General features: G+C 48.1%; 1 protein-coding gene across 10 annotated transcripts in view; it reads left to right on the top strand.

Moving 5' to 3' along the window:
• Positions 1 to 23,246, top strand: part of HRH1 (histamine receptor H1) — a 266,814-nt gene that overhangs the window by 67,085 nt on the left and 176,483 nt on the right. For 6 of the 10 annotated variants that reach the window (XM_056524280.1, XM_056524283.1, XM_056524276.1 and 3 more), the window contains exon 2: positions 8,218 to 8,282. The exons of 2 other annotated variants lie outside the window; for them this stretch is intronic. The gene's annotated coding sequence lies outside the window, so the exon portion shown is untranslated. Of the gene's footprint in view, positions 1 to 7,908; positions 7,928 to 8,217; positions 8,283 to 23,246 lie in introns of those variants that run through there. 2 more of the 10 variants (XM_056524281.1, XM_056524282.1) reach the window with 2 other exon arrangements.

Here is a 23,246-nt window from a genome sequence, read left to right as displayed (position 1 = left end):
AGAAAAATAAAGAAGGCGCTGCAAGACCCTTTTAAAAGATTTACAAAAAAAAGTATTCAATTGTACTCACTTGTACTTGCCTAATATGTGCAGGCTACTTACTTTCTACTGTAGCTAACTTGTATGGTCACCTACATACCCAGAATGCAGTTCTACCTTCCTAGTTCATATAGGGGACCCACCTACCGATTATTTGGGGCTACCTTTGTAATATGGTGATCTGCCTTAATACCTAATGAAGTCAGTCTACTTATGCAAGGTCTAACTACCTAAAATGGAGAGAAACCTAAGTATCTAATATTGGGGGTCCACCTACTTACTTAATATTGGGTAGTCTACCTACGGTATCTGTATCATAAAAGGTCTACATACCATTTAGGGAATATTTGTACAACAAGGGCACTATTAAGGGGGCTGTTACGCCGAGCGCTCCGGGTCCCCGCTCCTCCCCGGAGCGCTCGCTACACTCTCCTCACTGCAGCGCTCCGGTCAGATCCACTGACCCGGGGCGCTGCGATACCGCCTCCAGCCGGGATGCGATTCGCGATGCGGGTAGCGCCCGCTCGCGATGCGCACCCCGGCTCCCGTACCTGACTCGCTCTCCGTCGGTCCTGTCCCGGCGCGCGCGGCCCCGCTACCTAGGGCGCGCGCGCGCCGGGTCTTTGCGATTTAAAGGGCCACTGCGCCGCTGATTGGCGCAGTGGTTCCAATTAGTCTGATCACCTGTGCACTTCCCTATATCACCTCACTTCCCCTGCACTTCCTTGCCGGATCTTGTTGCCATCGTGCCAGTGAAAGCGTTTCCTTGTGTGTTCCTAGCCTGTGTTCCAGACCTCCTGCCGTTGCCCCTGACTACGATCCTTGCTGCCTGCCCCGACCTTCTGCTACGTCCGACCTTGCTTCTGTCTACTCCCTTGTACCGCGCCTATCTTCAGCAGCCAGAGAGGTTGAGCCGTTGCTAGTGGATACGACCTGGTCACTACCGCCGCAGCAAGACCATCCCGCTTTGCGGCGGGCTCTGGTGAAAACCAGTAGTGACTTAGAACCGATCCACTAGCACGGTCCACGCCAATCCCTCTCTGGCACAGAGGATCCACTACCTGCCAGCCGGCACCGTGACAGTAGATCCGGCCATGGATCCCGCTGAAGTTCCTCTGCCAGTTGTCGCTGACCTCACCACGGTGGTCGCCCAGCAGTCACAACAGATAGCGCAACAAGGCCAACAGCTGTCTCAACTGACCGTTATGCTACAGCAGTTACTACCACAGCTTCAGCAATCATCTCCTCCGCCAGCTCCTGCACCTCCTCCGCAGCGAGTGTCCGCTTCTGGTCTACGCCTATCCTTGCCGGATAAATTTGATGGGGACTCTAAGTTTTGCCGTGGCTTTCTTTCCCAATGTTCCCTGCACTTGGAGATGATGTCGGACCAGTTTCCCACTGAAAGGTCTAAGGTGGCTTTCGTAGTCAGCCTTCTGTCTGGAAAAGCCCTGTCTTGGGCCACACCGCTCTGGGACGTCACTGCCTCTGTACACTCCTTCTTCTCGGAAATCCGAAGTGTCTTTGAGGAACCTGCCCGAGCCTCTTCTGCTGAGACTGCCCTGTTGAACCTGGTCCAGGGTAATTCTTCCGTTGGCGAGTATGCCGTACAATTCCGTACCCTTGCTTCAGAATTATCCTGGAATAATGAGGCCCTCTGCGCGACCTTTAAAAAAGGCCTATCCAGCAACATTAAAGATGTTCTGGCCGCACGAGAAATCCCTGCTAATCTACATGAATTCATTCACCTAGCCACTCGCATTGACATGCGTTTTTCCGAAAGGCGTCAGGAGCTCCGCCAGGATATGGACTCTGTTCGCACGAGGCGTTTCTTCTCCCCGGCTCCTCTCTCCTCTGGTCCCCTGCAATCTGTTCCTGTGCCTCCCGCCGTGGAGGCTATGCAGGTCGACCGGTCTCGCCTGACACCTCAAGAGAGGACACGACGCCGCATGGAGAATCTCTGCCTGTACTGTGCTAGTACCGAACACTTCCTGAAGGATTGTCCTATCCGTCCTCCCCGCCTGGAAAGACGTACGCTGACTCCGCACAAAAGTGAGACAGTCCTTGATGTCTACTCTGCTTCTCCACGTCTTACTGTGCCTGTGCGGATATCTGCCTCTGCCTTCTCCTTCTCTACTATGGCCTTCTTGGACTCCGGATCTGCAGGAAATTTTATTTTGGCCTCTCTCGTCAACAGGTTCAACATCCCAGTGACCAGTCTCGCCAGACCCCTCTACATCAATTGTGTAAACAATGAAAGATTGGACTGTACCATACGTTTCCGCACGGAGCCCCTTCTAATGTGCATCGGATCTCATCACGAGAGGATTGAACTTTTGGTCCTCCCCAATTGCACTTCTGAAATTCTCCTTGGACTTCCCTGGCTTCAACTTCATTCCCCAACCCTGGATTGGTCCACTGGGGAGATCAAGAGTTGGGGGCCCTCTTGTTCCAAGGACTGCCTAAAACCGGTTCCCAGTAACCCTTGCCGTGACTCTGTAGTTCCTCCTGTAACCGGCCTCCCTAAGGCCTATATGGACTTTGCGGATGTTTTTTGCAAAAAACAAGCTGAGACTCTACCTCCTCACAGGCCTTATGATTGTCCTATCGACCTCCTCCCGGGCACTACTCCACCCCGGGGCAGAATTTATCCTCTGTCCGCCCCAGAGACTCTTGCCATGTCTGAATACGTCCAGGAAAATTTAAAAAAGGGCTTTATCCGTAAATCCTCCTCTCCTGCCGGAGCCGGATTTTTCTTTGTGTCCAAAAAAGATGGCTCCCTACGTCCTTGCATTGACTACCACGGTCTTAATAAAATCACGGTTAAGAACCGCTACCCCCTACCCCTCATCTCTGAACTCTTTGATCGCCTCCAAGGTGCCCACATCTTTACCAAACTGGACTTAAGAGGTGCTTATAATCTCATCCGCATCAGAGAGGGGGATGAATGGAAAACGGCATTTAACACCAGAGATGGACACTTTGAGTATCTGGTCATGCCCTTTGGCCTGTGCAACGCCCCTGCCGTCTTCCAAGACTTTGTTAATGAAATTTTTCGTGATCTCTTATACTCCTGTGTTGTTGTATATCTGGACGATATCCTGATTTTTTCTGCCAATCTAGAAGAACACCGCCAGCATGTCCGTATGGTTCTTCAGAGACTTCGTGACAATCAACTCTATGCCAAAATAGAGAAATGTCTGTTTGAATGCCAATCTCTTCCTTTCCTAGGATACTTGGTCTCTGGCCAGGGACTACAAATGGATCCAGACAAACTCTCTGCCGTCTTAGATTGGCCACGCCCCTTCGGACTCCGTGCTATCCAACGTTTTTTGGGGTTCGCCAATTATTACAGGCAATTTATTCCACATTTTTCTACCATTGTGGCTCCTATCGTGGCTTTAACCAAAAAAAATGCCGATCCCAAGTCTTGGCCTCCTCAAGCGGAAGACGCCTTTAAACGGCTCAAGTCTGCCTTTTCTTCGGCTCCCGTGCTCTCCAGACCTGACCCATCCAAACCCTTCCTATTGGAGGTTGATGCCTCCTCAGTGGGAGCTGGAGCTGTCCTTCTACAAAAAAATTCTTCCGGGCATGCTGTTACTTGTGGTTTTTTTTCTAGGACCTTCTCTCCGGCGGAGAGGAACTACTCCATCGGGGATCGAGAGCTTCTAGCCATTAAATTAGCACTTGAGGAATGGAGGCATCTGCTGGAGGGATCAAGGTTTCCAGTTATTATTTACACCGATCACAAGAACCTCTCCTACCTCCAGTCTGCCCAACGGCTGAATCCTCGCCAGGCCAGGTGGTCTCTGTTCTTTGCCCGATTTAATTTTGAAATTCACTTTCGGCCTGCCGATAAGAACATTAGGGCCGATGCTCTCTCTCGTTCCTCGGATGCTTCTGAAATTGAACTCTCTCCGCAACACATCATTCCTCCTGACTGCCTGATTTCCACTTCTCCAGCCTCCATCAGGCAAACTCCCCCAGGAAAGACCTTTGTTTCTCCACGCCAACGCCTCGGAATCCTCAAGTGGGGTCACTCCTCCCATCTCGCAGGTCATGCGGGCATCAAGAAATCTGTGCAACTCATCTCTCGCTTCTATTGGTGGCCGACTCTGGAGACGGATGTTGTGGACTTTGTGCGAGCCTGCACTATCTGTGCCCGGGATAAGACTCCTCGCCAGAAGCCCGCTGGTTTTCTTCATCCTCTGCCTGTCCCCGAACAGCCTTGGTCTCTGATTGGTATGGATTTTATCACTGACTTACCCCCTTCCCGTGGCAACACTGTTATTTGGGTGGTCGTTGATCGATTCTCCAAAATGGCACATTTCATCCCTCTTCCTGGTCTTCCTTCAGCGCCTCAGTTGGCTAAACAATTTTTTGTACACATTTTTCGTCTTCACGGGTTGCCTACGCAGATTGTCTCGGATAGAGGCGTCCAATTCGTGTCTAAATTCTGGAGGGCTCTCTGTAAACAACTCAAGATTAAATTAAATTTTTCTTCTGCATATCATCCTCAATCCAATGGACAAGTAGAAAGAATTAACCAGGTCTTGGGTGATTATTTACGACATTTTGTTTCCTCCCGCCAGGATGACTGGGCAGATCTTCTACCATGGGCTGAATTCTCGTATAACTTCAGAGTCTCTGAATCTTCCTCCAAATCCCCATTTTTCGTGGTGTACGGCCGTCACCCTCTTCCCCCCCTCCCTACCCCCTTGCCCTCTGGTCTGCCCGCTGTGGATGAAATTTCTCGTGACCTTTCCATCATATGGAGAGAGACCCAAAATTCTCTCTTACAGGCTTCATCACGCATGAAGAAGTTCGCGGATAAGAAAAGAAGAGCTCCTCCCATTTTTTCCCCTGGAGACAAGGTATGGCTCTCCGCTAAATATGTCCGCTTCCGTGTCCCTAGCTACAAGTTGGGACCACGCTATCTTGGTCCTTTCAAAATTTTGTGCCAGATTAATCCTGTCTCTTACAAACTTCTTCTTCCTCCTTCTCTTCGTATTCCTAATGCCTTTCACGTTTCTCTTCTTAAACCACTTATCATCAACCGTTTCTCTCCCAAATCTGTTCCTCCCACTCCTGTTTCCGGCTCCTCGGACATCTTCTCCGTCAAAGAGATTCTGGCATCCAAAAAGGTCAGAGGGAAAACCTTTTTTTTAGTGGATTGGGAGGGTTGTGGTCCAGAAGAGAGATCCTGGGAACCTGAGGACAATATCCTAGACAAAAGTCTGCTCCTCAGGTTCTCAGGCTCTAAGAAGAGGGGGAGACCCAAGGGGGGGGGTACTGTTACGCCGAGCGCTCCGGGTCCCCGCTCCTCCCCGGAGCGCTCGCTACACTCTCCTCACTGCAGCGCTCCGGTCAGATCCACTGACCCGGGGCGCTGCGATACCGCCTCCAGCCGGGATGCGATTCGCGATGCGGGTAGCGCCCGCTCGCGATGCGCACCCCGGCTCCCGTACCTGACTCGCTCTCCGTCGGTCCTGTCCCGGCGCGCGCGGCCCCGCTCCCTAGGGCGCGCGCGCGCCGGGTCTTTGCGATTTAAAGGGCCACTGCGCCGCTGATTGGCGCAGTGGTTCCAATTAGTCTGATCACCTGTGCACTTCCCTATATCACCTCACTTCCCCTGCACTTCCTTGCCGGATCTTGTTACCATCGTGCCAGTGAAAGCGTTTCCTTGTGTGTTCCTAGCCTGTGTTCCAGACCTCCTGCCGTTGCCCCTGACTACGATCCTTGCTGCCTGCCCCGACCTTCTGCTACGTCCGACCTTGCTTCTGTCTACTCCCTTGTACCGCGCCTATCTTCAGCAGCCAGAGAGGTTGAGCCGTTGCTAGTGGATACGACCTGGTCACTACCGCCGCAGCAAGACCATCCCGCTTTGCGGCGGGCTCTGGTGAAAACCAGTAGTGACTTAGAACCGATCCACTAGCACGGTCCACGCCAATCCCTCTCTGGCACAGAGGATCCACTACCTGCCAGCCGGCACCGTGACAGGGGCAAGGCACCTAATGAGGTTTACTTACTAGCTTGGCCACCTACCTAATTGGAGCCCTACCTACCCATGATATGAGAATCTAACAGATAGGAGTCTGCCTACCTACTATATAGGGATTTTACCTATCTCCCAAAAGGGGGTCCTACCAACTTAATAACCTACTGTATGGGGGCATAAAAGGGGGCATCGTTAGTGGATGTGGACACTTTAACTTTGGGGCACCTAGAAAGGGAATACATTATGTGGCAAACTAATGATAGGACATGGTTTATCTAGCAGATTCTGTGGAATTGAGTCATGGCAGGAAGAAGTCATCATGGTGGGCTGGATGCAGAAGGAAAGAAAAGGGGTAGCAGTCACAGTCACTGCACTGTAATCACTTATATAGTCTGCAGAGTCTGCATAGAATTGGTACCTACTACTTTATGGTCACTGTAGGGGTTAATATTTGTCATATTGGTGAATCTAAAATGGTAGAATACACATATTCCCGGCTTACAAAATTAGGTTATGCTGCTCCCTGATGGTGATGAGTATGTGTTGGGGAGTGGTAAAGGATGGCCAAATTCTGCACTATGGGGTTAGAGCAAAAGTGCTTGTACCATAGTAGAAGACCATGCGGCTACTATGGGGCCCTTGGAGAGAGGGCCCCATATGGGTCATGGAAAAAGAGGGGAAATAATCAGTGGAAAAAATCAGATGTTATAATAGGATGCCCATTTTGATATTTGCTATTGGGCCTCATTCTTCTTTTATATCACCTTTCATCTTTTATGGATGAGAGGTAATACAGTATTTTGGCTGGTGTGGTTTATGTGCCAGGGTTGCTTTTTAGTTCCAGTCTGGCTGTGGTGGTAGGGGTTAATGTGTTCCAGATATGGGGGAGGGTTGAGGGGGGGGGGGGGTTACCAAAATGAATCTTTGTCCCGAGTAATGGAAATCCTAGCTACACATTTGGTAGTGAGTATGTACTGTATATGTATAGTCATATATAGTCATATATGTATATGGGTGTGTATGTAGAAACTACACAGTGACTGTGCAGATGTATGTGCATGTTTGTAGCTAACATGTATAAGTATCAATTTATGTTTATGTTTTTTGTCTGTAACTGCACTAAGGCACTGTATAGTAGTATTATATGAGTCCTCTATAAGAGTATCCTTTGGGGATAGCTGTGAACCAAATAGCAAAACAGACAAAAAGCGCAGCTATGTGCGGTCACTCTGGTGGAATAGAGATAGCCACTAGCAACAAGAGGAAAAGAGAGGCTCACCTTTGGGTGTTATGCTTAGAGCACAACACCTATAGTCACCTTGTGCAGCCTGGATCGTTCCCATCACTGAAATATTCAGAACGGTCAAACAATTCACAACGTGGAGAGTTGCGGACAGCAACTCGGAAAAACCGATCCTCCTGGCGCTCATCCGGTAATGGAAAATGAATCCAGTGGTCACAAGAAATAAAATAGATTCTTTTATTTTTAGCGCTGTGGACTACACGTTTCGAGGGGTGGAACCTGACGAAGAGGGGGTCCCACCCCTCGAAACGCGTAGTCCACAGTGCTAAAAGTAAAAGAATCTATTTTATTTTTTGTGACCTCTGGATTAATTTTCCATTACCGGATGAGCGCCAGGAGGATTGTTTTTTACGAGTTGCTGTCCGCAACTCTCCACGTTGTGAACCAATGATCGCGAACCAGGCCCCGGTTCAGAACCCTTAATTTTTAACTATTACCACAATTATCCAAACCTGTCCAGAGGAAAAGTTGCCAAGTTGCCCATAGCAACCAATCAGATTGCTTCTTTCATTTTTCAGAGGCCTTTTCAAAAATGAAAGAAGCAATCTGATTGGTTGCTATGGAAACTCAGCAACTTTTTACCATGACAGGTATTGATAAATCTCCCCCTATATCTTTAGATGTTTTATGTTTATCTGTTTATAAAATTGCATTTATATACTGAGCCATGACATTAAATAAAATGCACATTTTATTATAACAGTTTATCTCCTGTTAAAGCTATGTTGATTATATATTTTTTAGTTAGCGATCCCATTTCTGTATTTATATGCCTCAATAATAAAAGCCTGTATTTGTGCTGATCCTTGTTCTTCTATACCTTCTCTTGTTAAGACATGAGCAGTAGAGTGAATGGTTTCTCTTGTAAATGTATGCCTAGTTTACATCTGCCAAGCAGTGGACATGATTTCCAGTTGATTAAGCAGACTACAGATCTGACACCTGGTAAGCACTACCATATTTTATATGCCTCACCTGATCCTGACATGTGGAACTAGGGAATTCTGCATAAGAGACTTGTTATTCAATTGCATGTGAAACACACAGTCGGAACACCCTATCCATGTGTGGTAACGGGGTGTGATGAGGGCAGATCTTGTTACCCTATGGTCAGATGGCATTAACTCCTTGTATTCATGACGCCAGGAAGTGGTTTATCCTTGATACCACCCGAAGGTATACAGCTAGATCCTGGGTTAGGCAAGGGGGCAATAATGATTGCGACACCAAGTTATGGAGAACAGTAGCTTTACTAGGAGTGGACAAATGGTAAAGTCTATACAGTTCAGCCAGGGCCCACGGAGGTGACCAGTGGCTCAGAGACCTTAACCTGTTAAGGACCCAGGGCGTACGGGTATGTCCTGATACCCTGGTACTTAACCCCTTAAGGACGCAGGACGTACTCAAACGTCCCCTTTTCCGAGTCCTTAAGGACTCAGGACGTTTGAGTACGTCCTGTCAAATCCCGGCCCCCCGCCGCTAGCCGGAGGGGAGCCGGTGCCCGATGCCTGCTGAAATCGTTCAGCAGGCATCGGGGCATATCGCCCAGGGGGGTCATTATGCCCCCCCATGTCGGCGATGGCCGCAGATCGCTGGACAATTCAGTCCAGCGATCTGCGGCAGATTCCGGGTCAATCGGGTCTCCAGTGACCCGGTGACCCGGAATTACAGGCTGTTCGGGGCCGTCTCCGACGGCCCCGAACAGCCAGAGCCTGCAGGGGTGAGGTGGCACTGGTGCCACCTCACGATCGCCCTGATTCGTCGGCCGGATTACCGGCCGACCAATCAGGGCGCCTGCTGCGGGTGTCACTCCCGCAACCCGCTCCGCCCCTCTTCCGGAGGACGTGAGCGGGTGCGGGACGTGCACCCCGGGTGCTGGGGACCCCGATCCCCGGCGTCAATGTTGGGATCGGGGCCCCAGGAGCGACGGCCGCGGCGCAGACGACGAGGGACTGACCTGTGCGGCGAGGATCGTTGGAGGTGAGTGACAGCCTCCTGCTGTTGCTTAGCAACAGCTCCCAGCATGCAAAAAGGGCATGCTGGGAGCTGTAGTTATGCAACAGCAGGAGGCAGACCACCACAACTCCCAGCATGCCCTTATGGGCATGCTGGGACTTGTAGTTTTGCAACAGCTGGAGGCACATTTTTTCTATGGAAAAGTGTACCTTCAGCTGTTGTGTAACTACAACTCCCAGCTTGCACCAACAGCTAAAGTGCATGCTGGGAGTTGTAGTGGTGCATCTGCTGGTTGCATAACTACAACTCCCAGCATGCCCGTTGGCTGTCGGTGACTGCTGGGAGTTGTAGTTTTGCAACAGCTGAAGGCACACTGAGTTATGTAGCAAACCAGTGTGTCTCCAGCTGTTGCATAACTACAGTCCCCAGCATCCCCAGCCAAAGTAGTATGCCTCCAGCTGTTGCATAACTACAAGACCCAGCATGCCCTTCCGCTGTCCGTACATGCTGGGGGTTGTAGCTTTTGCAACAGCTGAAGGCACACTGGTTGCAAAACACTGAGTTTGTTACCAAACTCTGTGTTTCACAACCAGTGTGCCTCCAGCTGTTGCAAAACTACAACTCCCAGCATGCATTGATAGACCGTACATGCTGGGAGTTGTAGTTTTGCAACAGCTGGATGTTCCCCCCCCCCCCCCCCAATGTGAACGTACAGGGTACACTCACATGGGCGGAGGATTACAGTAAGTATCCAGCTGCAAGTTTGAGGTGCCGCAAAATTTCTGCCGCAGCTCAAACTGCCAGCGAGAAACTACTGTGAACCCCCGCCCGTGCGACTGTATCCTAAAACACTACACTACCACACAATAAAAAGTAAAAAACACTACGTATACACATACCCCTATACAACCCCCCTCCCCTCCCCAATAAAAATGAAAAACGTCTGGTACGCCACTGTTTCCAAAACGGAGCCTCCAGCGGTTGCAAAACAACTACTCCCAGTATTGCCAGATAGCCACTGACTGTCCAGGCATGCTGGGAGTTTTACAACAGCTGGAGGCACCCTGTTTGGGAATCACTGGCGTAGAATACCCCTATATCCTCCCCTATGCAAGTCCCTAATTTAGGCCTCAAATGCGCATGGCGCTCTCACTTTGGAGCCCTGTCGTATTTCAAGGCAACAGTTTAGGGTCACATATGGGGTATCACCGTACTCGGGAGAAATTGGGCTTCAAATTTTGGGGGGTATTTTCTGCTTTTACCCTTTTTAAAAATGTAAAATTTTTGGGAAAAGAGGCATTTTAGGTAAAAAAAAAATTATTTTTTTTACATATGCAAAAGTTGTGAAACCCCTGTGGGGTATTAAGGTTCACTTTACCCCTTGTTACGTTCCCCAAGGGGTCTCGTTTCCAAAATGGTATGCCATGTGGTTTTTTTTGCTGTCCTGGCACCATAGGGGCTTCCTAAATGCGGCATGCCCCCAGAGCAAAATTTCCTTCAAAAAAGCCAAATGTGACTACTCCTCTTCTGAGACCTGTAGTGCGCCAGCAGAGCACTTTTCACCCCCATATGGGGTGTTTTCTGAATCGGGAGAAATTGGGCTTCAAATTTTGGGCAGTATTTTCTGCTTTAACCCTTTGTAAAAATGTAAATTTTTTGGGAAACCAAGCATTTTAGGGAATTTTTTTTTTTTTTTTACGTATGCAAAAGTTGTGAATCACCTGTGGGGTATTAAGGTTTACTTTACCCCTTGTTATGTTCCCCGAGGGGTCTAGTTTCCAAAATGGTATGCCATGTGTTTTTTGTTGCTGTTCTGGCACCATAGGGGCTTCCTAAATGTGACATGCCCCCCAAAAACCATTTGTCGCTCCTTCCCTTCTGAGCCCTCTACTGCGCCCGCCGAACAATTAACATAGACATATGAGGTATGTGCTTACTCGAGAGAAATTGGGTTTCAAATACAAGTAAAAAATTTCTCCTTTTTACCCCTTGCAAAAATTCAAAAATTGGGTCTACAAAAACATGCGAGTGTAAAAAATGAAGATTGTGAATTTTCTCCTTCACTTTGCTGCTATTCCTGTGAAACACCTAAAGGGTTAAAACGCTGACTGAATGTCATTTTGAATACTTTGGGGGGTGCAGTTTTTATAATGGGGTCATTTATGGGGTATTTCTAATATGAAGGGCCTTCAAATCCACTTCAAACATGAACTGGTCCCTGAAAAAAAGCGAGTTTCAAAATTTTGTGAAAAATTGGAAAATTGCTGCGGAACTTTGAAGCCCTCTGTTGTCTTCCAAAAGTAAAAACTCATCAATTTTATGATGCAAATATAAAGTAGACATATTGTATATGTGAATAAAAAAAAAAAATTATTTTGAATATCCATTTTCCTTACAAGCAGAGAGCTTCAAAGTTAGAAAAATGCAAAATTTTCAAATTTTTCATCAAATTTTGGGATTTTTCACCAAGAAAGGATGCAAGTTACCACAAAATTTTACCACTAAGTTAAAGTAGAATATGTCACGAAAAAACAATCTCGGAATCAGATTGATAACTAAAAGCATTCCAGAGTTATTAATGTTTAAAGTGACAGTGGTCAGAATTGCAAAAAATGGCTGAGTCCTTAAGGGGAAAAAGGACTCAGTCCTTAAGGGGTTAAGGACCCAGGACGTACCTGTACGCCCGTGGGAATTTCGGTACCTGCCGTGTGCCAGGCAGGGACCGGACCGAGGTGATCAATCAGCAGGCACCCCGCGCAAATGTCCAGGGTGGTCATTGGATCCCCCCATGTCGGCGATCACCGCAAATCGCCAGTGAATACACACCGGCGATTTGCGCCGATTCCGGCTCATACGGGTCTATGGTGACCCGGTGACCTGGAAATGAGGGATTGTCCAAGACAAGTGATGGCCGCCACGCCCCCTCTAATAGACATAAATGGAGGGGGCGTGGTTTGACGTCATGAGGGGGGCGTGTTTTTGAGCCATGTCTCCAGCACCGGAAACAAAGAGCTTTCTGGAGACACTGGAGACACAGCCCCGAATAGAATGCGGGTGCTGCTCTTGGGCCGGATAACCCCTTTAGGAACTACTAGGTAATATTTGAAAATGTTGCAATGGGTTAGAGCAGTGGTTCTCAACCTTTTAGGCGATTGTACCCTCAAAGGCTGGAAGTATGTCTGTGGGTACCCCCTCGCACGGAACTTACACGTGAGGGGTACCCGAGGGCAAAAAACTTGTTCTTACTTTCTTACTAATGTCGATAATTAATCCCCTTGTGCTATTATTCCCCCTCCATCTTAATCCCCTTGTGCTATTATTCCCCCTCCATCTTTATCCCCCTGTGCCATTATTCCCCCCTCCCTCTGATCCACTTTTGCCATTATTCCCCCCTCCATCTTTAAGATTAATTAAAATGGAGAGGGAATAATAGCACATGGGGATTAAGATGGAGGAGGTAATAATGGCACAAAAGGATTAAGATGGAGGGGGAATAATAGCACAGGGGGAATAATGGCACAAGGGGATTGAGAACCCCGCCCCCCTCCCTCCGATCCCCTTTTGCCATTATTCCCCCCCTCCATCTTAATCTCTTTGTACCATTTCCTCCCCTCTATCTTAAAGGGGTTATCCATGTACCAGGCAGACAGTAATGGACATTCTTAGGAAGGATCTGCGCTTGTCTTGATGCTAAATTGCTATGTCATGAGATTAACATAACACTGTGGCTATATTTTTGTGAACTGGTATTTCCTGTTTGACTTTTCTTTTTTTGACTACAAATCCCACAATTCCATTTTCCTCCCTCCCACATGTCAGCCACTCCACCCATTGAAACATCAATGAGCTGCATCCATCAAAAGACCTGTGGTTTTCAATCAGGGTGCCTACACCTGTTGCATTAGTTGCAGATTGATCTCTCTCCCACCAAGCGGTCCCTCCACCCATTGAAGCAGACAGGCTCCCTGTCATCAGCTGACTAGTAAGTCAGGTCTCGGCCACATTGCAAACTGGGAAAAATCTGAGACAACAGTCATTTTGTATGCTTGTAAAAATAAATATTGGAGGGAAAATCACAGAAGAATTGTGAGAAAACTGTCACACACAGGTACAGACACTATATTATGAACAACTCTAACTTTACAGCCTCTGTAGCATAGTCAAATAAAAAAAAAAAATCCTGAAGAAGTGGGTAGTATGGGACAACGGGATTAAGATGGAAGGGGAAAATGGCGCAAGAGGATCAGAGGGAGGGAGGAATAATGGCACAAGAGATTAAGATGGGAGGAGGGTTAATCATTACGCCACCTCCATCTTAATCCCCTTGTGCTATTATTATCGGAGATGGCAAAAGGGAATCAGAGGGAGGGGGGGGATAATCGCACAAGGGGATTAATATGGAGGGGGGCATTAATCACCCCCCCTCCATATTAATCCCCTTGTGCCATTATCCCCTCCCTCTGATCCCCTTTTCCATTATCCCTCCTCCATCTTTATGAATTGTGCTTTATTTCTTCCCATCCCCCCTTCAAAAGTATCCCTCTCCCCCTCCATTTTAATCATTAAGATGAGGGGGAGTGGGATAATGGCGGAGGGGGCATGAGGAGAAAGAAAGCACAATACATTGTGCTTTATTTCTCCCCATCCCCCATCCGCCATTATCCTTCTCCCTCTCCATCTTAATGCCTTGTGCTCCGTCCCAGACACCCCCCCCCCCATCTTAATGCCCTCCCATACACTTATTTTTAACTTTTTAACTTGAAAACTTTTTTTTACTTTACCGGACCTCCTGCATTCCCATTTCCTGCCCCTTGGTGCAGCGCTCGGCAGGGCCGCGTGTTCGGCGGGGCCGCACTGCTGTGTGACATCCTCTGCACTGTGCGGCACCTCCGTGCAACGTCAGGGGAGGTCACACGCCTCCCCGGCAATGACGCAGCTCTCTTACAGTAGCAGCTAAGGCCACGCTACTGTACAGTGAGCTGCCACAGCTCTATGCGGAAAAATACTGGCCAATGCATGGCCGGTATTTGTCAGCGCCTTGGCGTACCCCCGTTCAACTCATATTGTACTCCTAGGGGTTGTTACGCCGAGCGCTCCGGGTCCCCGTTCCTCCCCGGAGCGCTCGCCTCATCTTCGTTGTTGCAGCGCCCCGGTCAGATCCACTGACCGGGTGCGCTGCGGTCCCGCCTTCAGCCGGGGTGCGATTCGCGATGCGGGTAGCGCCCGCTCGCGATGCGCACCCCGGTCCCTGTACCTGACTCGCTCTCCCTCGGTCCTGTCCCGGCGCGCGCGGCCCCGCTCCCTAGGGCGCGCGCGCGCCGGGTCTCTGCGATTTAAAGGGCCAGTGCACCAATGATGGTGCCTGGCCCAATCTTCCCAATTAGCTTAATTGGCTCCCACTTGTTCCCTGGCTATATCTAGTCTCCTCCCTTGTACTCCCTTGCCGGATCTTGTTGCCTTAGTGCCTAGTGAAAGCGTTCCCTAGTCTGTTCCTAGTCCGTGTTCCTGACCTCCTGCCGTTGCCCCTGACTACGATCCTTGCCGCCTGCCCCCGACCTTCTGCTACGTCCGACCTTGCTTCTGCCTACTCCATTGTACCGCGCCTATCTTCAGCATCTTCAGCAGCCAGAGAGGTGAGCCGTTGCTAGTGGATACGACCTGGTCACTACCGCCGCAGCAAGACCATCCCGCTTTGCGGCGGGCTCTGGTGAAAACCTGTAGTGGCTTAGAACCGGTCCACTAGCGCGGTCCTCGCCATCCCTCTCTGGCACAGAGGATCCACTACCTGCCAGCCGGCATCGTGACAGTAGATCCGGCCATGGATCCCGCTGAGGTTCCCCTGCCAGTTGTCTCTGATATCGCCCGACAGATCGCCCATCTAACCCACCAGCTGTCGGAAGTGTCCACCATTTTGCACCAACATTCGCAACTTCTTCAGCAATCATCTCCTCCGCCAGCTCCTGCACCTCCTCCGCAGCGAGTGGCCACTCCTAGCCTCTGCCTGTCCTTGCCGGACAAATTTAATGGGGACTCTAAGTATTGCCGTGGCTTTCTTTCGCAATGTTCCCAGCACTTGGAGATGATGTCGGACCAGTTTCCTACTGAAAGGTCTAAGGTGGCTTTCGTGTTCTGCCTTCTGTCTGGAAAAGCCCTGTCATGGGCCGCACCGCTCTGGGACCGCAATGACCCCGTCACTGCCTCTGTACACTCCTTCTTCTCGGAAATTCGAAGTGTCTTTGAGGAACCTGCCCGAGCTTCTTCAGCCGAGATTGCCCTGCTGAACCTGGCCCAGGGTGTTTCTTCCGTTGGCGAGTACGCCATTCAGTTCCGTGCTCTTGCTTACGAGTTGTCCTGGAATAGTGAGACTCTCTGCGCGACCTTTAAAAAAGGCCTATCCAGCAACATTAAAGATGTTCTGGCCGCACGAGAGACTCCTGCTGACCTACATGAACTCATTCATCTAGCCACTCGCATTGACATGCGTTCTTCCGGATGGCGTCTGGAGCTCCGCCTGGATATGGACTTTGTTCGCACGAAGCGTTTTTTCTCTCCGGCTCCTCTCTCCTCTGGTCCTCTGCAATCTGTTCCTGTGCTTCCCGCCGCGGAGGCTATGCATGTTGACCGGTCTTGCTTGACACCTCAAGAGAGGACACGACGCCGCATGGAGAATCTTTGCCTGTACCATGCCGGTACCGAACACTTCCTGAAGGATTGTCCTATCCGTCCTCCCCGCCTGGAAAGACGCACGCTGACTCCGCACGAAGGTGACACAGTTCTTGATGTCAACTCTGCTTCTCCACGCCTTACTGTGCCTGTGCGGATATCTGCCTCTACCTTTTCCTTCTCTACTATGCTCTTCTTGGATTCCGGATCTGCAGGAAAATTTTTTTTGGCCTCTCTCATCAACAGGTTCTACGTTCCTGTGACCAGTCTCGCCAGACCCCTCTACATCTATTGTTTTTACAATAAAAGATTGGACTGTCTCGTACGTTTCCACACAGAACCCCTCCTAATTTGCATCGGACCTCTTCACGGAAAAATTGAGTTTTTTTTTCTCAGGTTCTTTGGCCCCAAGAAGAGGGGGAGACCCAAGGGGGGGGGGTACTGTTACGCCGAGCGCTCCGGGTCCCCGTTCCTCCCCGGAGCGCTCGCCTCATCTTCGTTGTTGCAGCGCCCCGGTCAGATCCACTGACCGGGTGCGCTGCGGTCCCGCCTTCAGCCGGGGTGCGATTCGCGATGCGGGTAGCGCCCGCTCGCGATGCGCACCCCGGTCCCTGTACCTGACTCGCTCTCCCTCGGTCCTGTCCCGGCGCGCGCGGCCCCGCTCCCTAGGGCGCGCGCGCGCCGGGTCTCTGCGATTTAAAGGGCCAGTGCACCAATGATGGTGCCTGGCCCAATCTTCCCAATTAGCTTAATTGGCTCCCACTTGTTCCCTGGCTATATCTAGTCTCCTCCCTTGTACTCCCTTGCCGGATCTTGTTGCCTTAGTGCCTAGTGAAAGCGTTCCCTAGTCTGTTCCTAGTCCGTGTTCCTGACCTCCTGCCGTTGCCCCTGACTACGATCCTTGCCGCCTGCCCCCGACCTTCTGCTACGTCCGACCTTGCTTCTGCCTACTCCATTGTACCGCGCCTATCTTCAGCATCTTCAGCAGCCAGAGAGGTGAGCCGTTGCTAGTGGATACGACCTGGTCACTACCGCCGCAGCAAGACCATCCCGCTTTGCGGCGGGCTCTGGTGAAAACCTGTAGTGGCTTAGAACCGGTCCACTAGCGCGGTCCTCGCCATCCCTCTCTGGCACAGAGGATCCACTACCTGCCAGCCGGCATCGTGACAGGGGTACACGTACCACGGGTTGAGAACCCAGAGGTTAGAGACGACAAAAGGAGGACAAAAGCGCAGACTAAAATTATGCACCCATGTGTTATATAAGGTATAGATCTGGTAAAAAGTGAATAATAATAATAATCATATATCCAGATCATATTATTGCACAAACGTGTTTAACATCTGTATGAATTTGTCTATATCTAGATAGTTAGAAAAGATGATAAAAATGGAACCACTGGATGCAGATGCAAAGCTTGTAGCTTCTGGGCCCTGGTGCAAAATCTACAACAGGGCCCCATATATAAAATATATTGTTTAAACACTTGCAGTGAGAATTGGATATCTTGTACTTTAGATGGTTTTATGTTTACATATCTACACCTTGTTTGTACTGCAATGAACTTCAATGAACTTCAAATTTGAAAAAAAAATATATATATTACTGTCTCTTATGGGGCAGATGTGTTTTGGGGCCCCCTTAGAAAGCAGGGCCCGGTGCGACTGCTGCCTCTGCTACCTCTATATCTACACTACTGTCTGGATGTACAGTAATAAGGTGCAGAGGCCTTTATTGTACAAATATAAGATCCCTTACAAGGATAGTGAGGTTCTAGGTAGTAGGAAAAAAGTAATGAAGACCACCCTTTCACATTTAGCCACTTGCCTCAAGTTACAGTATACTCCAATTTTCTTCCAAGTCTGTTGTTGTGGCTTTGTCTTTGATCGAAAGTCTACAATCTAACACTGGTACAAGACATAGTGGGGTCAGCGCAATGGAGGGCATTCTTGTAGTTCAGAAGGTGAATAGTTGTGAAAATACAAAAGCTTGTTTTAAAATTAAATATTTATTTATGTTTGGAAGTACCATAATTGTAGGCTTTTAGAGACAATTTAACAATTTATACATTTTTCCGTTTCAATTACCGGAATCCTAATGGTCGTTCTATCTAATGGCTTTACTTTACTTTACTTACCACAAAGTCCATTAAGGGTATAATAAGGTCCATAATAAGTGTCTCCAAAGGTGACTCCCCTCCTCCATACACACGCGCACACCTGTTTTCCTTAAAGGAGTATTCTGGGATGTAAAAATTGGGTTTCAGACTGCCGGCAGTAAAAAAAAAAAGAAGGGATTCATACCTACCACCACTCCCCCGGTGCCTCTGGTAACCCACTCCGGCCTCCGCCGCGATCCACTTCCTGGGTGCTGGTGGTCGGTGATTCATACTGCACTAAGCCAATCACCGGCCGCCATGAAGTCCCGCATCGGCTGGCGATAGGCTGGGCGGCAGTTTGCTGTTTTCGGCCCCGGCACTGGTCTTCTTCCTGGTGCCGAGACCGAAAACGTCACACTGCCGCTCATCCTATCACAGGACTTCGCTGTGGCCGTTGATTGGCTGCTTGCAGTATGACTCACCAACCACTGGCAACCAGGAAGAAGATCGTGGCGGAGGCTCGAGCGGGTTACTGGAGGCACTGGAGGAGTGGCGGCAGGTATGTATCCCTTTATTTTTTTTTACTGCCGGCAGTCTGAAACACAATTTTTACATCCTGAAGTACTCATTTAAATAAGTAACATAGAAATAGAGAAAACCCATATAAAAATTGCAGAGCACTGTAAGTGGGAGGGAAGATGAAAAACATGAATTAGAAGACTAAAGGCTTTTACAAACAAAATTTGAATATTTTTAGTTTTTTACATATATTTATAATATTCATTCTTACTTAAGGTAATTGCACATTACATTGAATCATTTATGAGTCAAATGCACTTAAAACAGTAACTCCTACAAACCAACATCACTTTTTACCCCAGGGAAAAAAAGACTTAGGGGATGTTCACCCAGCTTTAGCAAATATACAAATTACTGATATGTCACGAAACAATGTTTGTTTAATAGATGAACATTCAGGTTTCATACAACATATCTGAAATAAATTATCAAATGATGGGAAAAAAAAAATCACTTATTGTAATGAAAAACATGATGGCTTCACCAACAAAAAAAAATATTGGCCAATGCAGATTGGTGATTGATCACTAAATGACTTTTTTCCAAACATTCGAACTCCATGTTTAATTCTCTTTAGCCCACTTTAATCTTGTTTTCTTCCAGTTTGGTGTTATTGATGGTTTTCATTTGGCGTTTCTATATTTAAGTCCAATTAGAAGTACAGTAGTATTTCAATCGGTTTTCCACCAGAGTACCCCTTTAAATCTCTGGGAACCTGAAAATGTTTAGTTCCCTTTAAAGCACCACAACAGGAGAGATGGAGCACTAAAATTACAGTAATAGGCTGGCCATGTAAATGGTCCTATTGCATGGGTCAATTATTCATCAAATTGCCATGTGTAATAGGGCCAGCAATCAGCCGAAATGGGCGAACATTCATTCACTGGCTACTTGGGTCTTTGTGACTTGCCTACAAATCATCAGCTGAGGGCCACACATGCCTTATCACAGAAGGCAATTGAAGGAAAGAACCATATGATACACATCAACAGAAAAGAGACAACCAATGGCACCTCAAGTATCTCACCAATCGTTGCCAGTTGGACATCACAATAGCCAATGCACGGCGCGGGATGCATATGACGCTCAATAGGACAGAACTCTTGTTATAGCAATAAAAGAACAGAAAAACACTGCACTCACCACACCAATCTTGATATCACATCCCTGCATCTTCCCCACCCTCCCTGGCCTCCTACTCGATGTTTGGATATGTCTTTGAGCGGTTTACACAAGTGATAAACAAAGACATCCATAATAAGATTGGTGTGGTGAGTGCAGCATTTTTCTGTTGTTCTATTGCTATGACATGAACCTTATGACTGATCATGCCTTTTGGGGTTTCTGTAAGTGAGTGCCAATCACCAAGGCATAGCTCGCACTATGTAATAGGGCCTTAAAGGGGTACTCCGCCCCTAGCATCTCATCCCCTATCCAAAGGATAGGGGATAAGATGTCAGATTGCGGGGGTCCCGCCGCTGTGGACCCCCGGGATCTCCACTGCAACACCCTGCTATCATTACTGCACAGAGCAAACTCACTCTGTGCATAATGACGGGCGATACAGGGGCCGGAGCATCGTGATGTCATGGCTCCGCACCCTCGTTACATCACGGCCTGCCCCCTTAATGCAAGTCTATGGGAGGGGACGTGATGGCCGCCACGCCCCCTCCCATAGACTTTTATTGAGGGGGCCGGCCGTGACGTCACGAGGGGCGGAGCAGTGACATCACGATGCTCCGGCCCCTGTATCGACCATCATTATGAACAGAGCGAGTTTGCTCTGTGCGGCAATGATAGCGGGGTGCTGCAATGGAGATCCCGGGGGTCCCCAGCGGTGAGACCCCCGCAATCTGACATCCTTTGGATAGGGGATAAGATGCTAGGGAGTAACCCTTTAAGGCATGGCTGTACCTGGTTTTCCAGCAACAGAGATGCCCTTTGTAGCTGCTCTAAATTCTGTCTACTAGATGAGGGTCCCTAAATGCGGGGCATCACTTTATTAACTCAGGTTTAGAATGTTCCAACCAGATTTTATTTGTTTATACATTTGCGGTTTCATTCTGAGTTTCTATTATTTTTCCAGTTTTAAATCGTCTTAGAAAAGCTTAAAAATCAGCTGTGCCTTCTAACACTTCTTTTAAAAGAAGTCTAAGATAACAAAGTGTTTGAATAAAAACTATTAAAAAAAAAAAAACTTTCCAAGAGCCAATGTATGCCATTATCCCCTTTAACAGTCAAATCACTAACAAATTAAAGGAGTACTCCGGAGCGCTGGTACTTAAAAAAAAAGTTTACCTCATCTGATAGCTCTTTCAAAGACCTTTCCAACGATACCTCATTTGTCGATTTGGCCCAGCCATTCTCTTGTAATTACCACCTGTAGCAGTAAGCAGCCATGTCATAAAGACTACATTTCCCATGACTCCCTGTGCCAGCTTCCTGTTAGCTGCTGCTCTCTCCTCCTTCCCCCAGGAAATTATAATAAATTATAATAAAGTGACGCCCACAGCTCCTTCCCTTGTGGTTATCTCCTCCCATCCTCCCCCTCCCAGCTCATCAGCCTTCTCCCTGTGCCCACTAGCACACTAGCTGAAGGCTGTCCGGGCATGCTGGGAGTTGTAGTTTCGCAACAGCTGGAGGCACCCTGGTTGGGGAACACTGCACTAGCGGTGTCACAAGAATGCCGCAGCACTACGCAAATAGCGAAGGGCTAACGTAGGCAGTGATAGGAGCCTAGTGTTAGCCCTATGCTATTTGCGTAGTACTGCGCATGCGCAGAATGAATTAACTTTGGGGGAGTAGCCGACTCCGGGCTGGGAGGCCGGCACAGCCCGCAGTGACTCATGGGAGCGATGAGTCACCGGGCGAAGATGGCGCCGGATCGTGAAGAAGACGCGGTCGAGCGTCATCAAAGGACCCAGCTTCCGGCCAGATGGAAAGCGAGGAGAAGTCCGGGAAGAAGCCGACATGGACATCGTGAGTATATTACAATGTGATATAACTTTTATTAATGCTTCATTTCCCCCATAAACAGGTTGCGTCGGAGTACTCCTTTAAGTGAACAACATTGGTCATCTTGTGATATGTACAATGGCATCTATCAAAGGGTGCGATAAATTAGTTAGCAAGTGCACAGTCAGTTATTGACATTAATGTCTTGGAAGTAGGAAAAATGGACAAGTCTAAGGGTGTGTGTGATCCATTGTGATGGCAAGACGGCTGGACCAGAGCAGCTCCACAATGGCAGGTCATATAGGGGTATGCAGTGGTTATTACCTACCAAAAGTGGTCCAAGGAAGGAAAATCAATGTATCAGTGACAGGGTCATGAGAGCCCAAGGCAATCTGTTTAACTCTAATATTCCTATTAGGATTTCCATGGACATATGTCTGGCTTATAAAGGTACATATTGTATCTACTAATCCCTGCCAGTGATTATCACTTTTTTTCTTTAAGCAGGTCTTCTCCTTTCAAAAAAAATTATATATTTATTTTTTTATTGAACAAAGGGGAACTGACATATCTAGACTAAGAGCTCATGTGTCAAAGGGGCTTTACTAAGCCTTAGCATGCACAACCTCCTCTTTCCCCCACCCGTCCCTGCCATGCATGGCTCAGTGCCAGAAGAAGAGGCCTGTACATCAATCAATCAAGGAAGGGAGGGGTACGGAAGGAAGAAGCACAGCCTCTTTGATACTTGAGCTTGGGGCAGGATCCAGAGATGATAATTTCCCTTTAAGATTGTGATTTTACTGTATATCCATACAACTTCTAAAACCTTAGCATTAGAAGTTTTTTCATCCGCTCTCTGAATAATGGGTTCTTTGTGCCAATATTTTTTCATACTACTTATATTATTTTCACAGCGTCTAAATTATAGCTGGGGATTTTTAATTGCAAGCTAACTACTGGACACCCATGAAGGAGCTTAGCTATTCGCAATGAGTTGTATGATGGAGTAGGCACTTCAAGCCTTTCAATAAAAACTCATTTTAGTCTTTTTCATTCTACTCTAATCCCATATATTATTTTGCAGTTTAACAAATAAATAAATAAATAGTATGTGCTGAAGACTAAGGTGAAAGCGGTCACTTATGCCATTTATCAATGAATTATTTATTAGCTATCTTTCTTATTAACAGTGTGATAAACTTCCAAATATGTGCAGGCTGTTATATGACGTTAATGACTCCCATAGAGGTTAATTGGAATTGCATACACCGCATTGTTACCTATGTTGTTTCCATAGCTCAGGAGTTACAGACACAGAATAGCTTGTGGTTCTACGCTGTTTGCACACCTCCCATTAATGTTACTGGGAGCTACACTTAATGCCTAAAATACTCTGTTCTGCTGTTTTCAGCTTTCCGACTACCTCCTGTCAAGGGAGGACTGACAACACTCAGGGCCCCCTGGCTCAAAAAAAAGAAGGCACTACTGCGAGGCTCTGCTGCTAGTCATACCTCTACCATGCCCCTATTCCACCCAAATACCTCCACCAGCCCTACACATAAAATAAAATAAAATTTATATAAAACACTTTAACATAGGTAAAATAAGTTTCCATTACCTATAATACCAGTATACAAGGAGAAAATATATACCACCAC

This window comes from Hyla sarda, chromosome 6 (assembly GCF_029499605.1).
Source record: "Hyla sarda isolate aHylSar1 chromosome 6, aHylSar1.hap1, whole genome shotgun sequence".
Lineage (NCBI taxonomy): Eukaryota > Metazoa > Chordata > Amphibia > Anura > Hylidae > Hyla > Hyla sarda.
Note: the sequence above shows the minus strand (reverse complement) of the source record. Positions and strands in the feature narration are given on the sequence as shown.